The sequence below is a fragment of the Globicephala melas genome, chromosome 4, assembly GCF_963455315.2.
Source record: "Globicephala melas chromosome 4, mGloMel1.2, whole genome shotgun sequence".
In the NCBI taxonomy this organism is placed as follows: Eukaryota; Metazoa; Chordata; class Mammalia; order Artiodactyla; family Delphinidae; genus Globicephala; species Globicephala melas.
The window spans coordinates 46742528-46745668 of NC_083317.1; the positions used below are offsets into that span (position 1 = coordinate 46742528).

The 3141-nt window shown below is 35.6% G+C and overlaps 1 pseudogene; it reads left to right on the plus strand.

Moving 5' to 3' along the window:
* The first annotated feature begins 959 nt into the window (after positions 1–959).
* LOC115855621 (high mobility group protein B1 pseudogene) lies at positions 960–1667 on the plus strand (annotated as a pseudogene).
* The last annotated feature ends 1474 nt before the right edge of the window (positions 1668–3141 follow it).

Genomic DNA, 3141 nt, shown 5'->3' on the forward strand with positions numbered 1-3141 from the left:
ATAAGTGGACTCACACAGTTCAAACCCATGTTGTTCAAGGGTCAACTATATAGAGAATATATTCTGACCACAGTGGAATTAGGCTAGAAATTAGAAACCATTCTGAACTGAATTATACTGGAAATATATCAAAAATTTTATTGCTGCAATTTCTCTCTAAGTATGCCTTTAACTGCAGCAATACAATTTTTGACATATTTCCATTGTAAATCAGTTGAGATATATATTATATACATGCCTATTTATATATATATATGACATTACAATTCTTGTTTTATATATGTCAGTAGTCACTTTTATTTGCCCACATATTTTACACCTCTGGAGTTCATAATTTCCTCCTATATTTCCATGCTGAATCTGGAATTATTTTTCTACCTGAAAAAAGTCAATTTAGTTTTACAAAAGTGGACTTGCTGGTGACAAATTCCCTCACTTTTTATTTGACTAAAACTATCATCTTCACTTTTGAAGGATAATTTTTTGGTATAAAATGATAAGTTGGCAGTTATCTTCTTTCAATATTTTAAAGATGTCATTTTATTGTCTTCTAGCTTCCATAATTTCTGTTGAGAAATTAGATGTCATTCTCAGTAATTTTTTTAAGGCACTGATTTTAGGTTTTTTCTCTTTGTACTTGATTTTCAGATTTTATAATATACTTAGGTATAGTTTTGTTTATCTTCAACTTGCGATTCCCAGACTTTTCTAAATCTTTCAGTTGACATCTTTCATCAGTTTTAGAAAATTTAAATACTGATTTCCCATATTTTCTCTTTTTCCTCTTGTGACTCCTATTATATGTACATTAGACCTTAGATAATCCTACATATCTTCATTCACCTTTTTAATGTTTTCTACATGCTTAATTTTGTATACTTTTAGTGACTTGTCTTTCAATCTACATGTTCTGTATACTTCTCTCACTAATTTACTCTTAAGAACACCCACTGATTGCAGTACATTGAGCTCCATAGAGGCAGCACCAGGGCAAGTGAGAGCCGGACGGGCACTGGGCGACTCTGTGCCTCGTGGAGGAAAAATAATTAAGCATGGGCAAAGGAGATCCTAAGAAGCCGAGAGGCAAAATGTCATCATATGCATTCTTTGTGCAAACTTGCTGGGAGGAGCACAAGAAGAAGCACCCAGATGCTTCTGTCAACTTCTCAGAGTTTTCTAAGAAGTGCTCAGAGAGGTGGAAGACCATGTCTGCTAAAGAGAAAGGAAAGTTTGAAGACATGGCAAAGGCGGACAATGCCCGTTATGAAAGAGAAATGAAAACTTATATCCCTCCTAAAGGGGAAACAAAAAAGAAGTTCAAGGATCCCAATGCACCCAAGAGGCCTCCTTCGGCCTTTTTCTTGTTTTGTTCTGAGTATCATCCAAGAATCAAAGGAGAACATCCTGGCCTATCCATTGGTGATGTTGCAAAGAAACTGGGAGAGATGTGGAATAACACTGCTGCAGATGACAAGCAGCCTTATGAGAAGAAGGCTGCTAAACTGAAGGAAAAGCACAAGAAGGATATTGTTGCTTATCGAGCTAAAGGGAAGCCTGATGCAGCAAAAAAGGGAGTCGTCAAGGCTGAAAGAAGCAAGAAAAAGAAGGAAGAGGAGGAAGATGAGGAGGAGGAGGAGGTAGTTGAAGACGATGATGATGATGAATAAGTTGGTTCTAGCACAGTCTTTTTTTCTTGTCTGTAAAGCATTTAACCCCCCTGTACACAACTCACTCCTTTTAAAGAAAAAAATTGAAATGTAAGGCTGTGTAAGATTTGTTTTTAAACTGTACAGTGTCTTTTTTTGCATAGTTAACATACTACCAAATGTGTCTCTAGATAGCCCTGTCCTGGTGGTATTTTCAATAGCCACTAACCTTGCCTGGTACAGTATGGGGGTTGTAAATTGGCATGGAAATTTAAAGCGGGTTCTTGTTGGTGCACAGCACAAATTAGTTATATATGGGGATGGTAATTTTTTCATCTTCAGTTGTCTCTGATGCAGCTTATACGAAATAATTGTTCTGTTAACTGAATACCACTCTGTAATGGCAAAAAAAAGAAAAGTTGCATTCTGAATGCTTCTAAGTAAATACAATTTTTTTTATTAAATAAAAGAACACCCACTGAGTTCTTAACTTTAGATATTATATTTTTCTATTTTAGATTGTTTATGGTTTTTTTAAAGAGTATAATTTGCTGAAGAAATTCTCCATACTTTCATATATTCTTCCCATATTCTTCTCTAATTTATTTAATACATCAATCATAGTTATTTCAGAGATCTTGGTTGTTAACTCTGATAGCTAGATCATCTATTGGTCTCCCACTAGATTCCATCTTTTTTTTTCTTGACCATCAATCATATTTTCATGTCTTTTTGCATGTATAGTAATATTTTATTGTGTGTCAGACATTGAGTATAAAAGAAATGAAGAGAATCTGAATGATATTATCTTTAACCAGAAAGGGTCCCCCCCTTTCCTCTGTTATGCATCTCAGGTAAGATGATGATCATTCTATCTAATCAGTAATTAACTTCGGTCAGAGCTGGATTGCAGAATAAGAATCAGTTTACATCTGTTTCAGCCCACTTCCTTGGGAACGGCCATCTGCAGCTTACTGATAGTCAAATTGTTCTCTTTATCCTTGATCATGAAATACTTTAGGATTTCCAGCTCTGTCATTCATAAGTTTCCAGCCCAGCTCTTCAGCCTCCACTTTAGGCCTTTTAATGATCTAGCAAATGTCTTGATTGAGAGACTTAATGAAGTGACTAAGGCAGGCCCACTCTCACTGGTATGGCTTAGATTTCATTTTGCCTTTTTGAAGCTTTTGGACTTCCTTCACTATCTCCAATGCTGCTGCAGATCTCTAGAACTGAGACAATGTCATGGGGTAAATTAGCCAAGGATTTGAAGAAGTTCCTAAAGTTTCAAATTTGTCTCTCTAACCTCCTACAACTGCTAAAACAACAAGAACAACAACACTTTGCTAGTTTATTAATTTTTTTGCTTAGAGTGAGTTAATGCCTAAATTAAGCCCAATCTGCAACCATGCCATTAATCAGTTAAATTCCCCAAAGGGAAAAATTCCCAGGATCCAGCAAATGTCCCTAAGGGAGAAAAAAAAATCAGCTCACC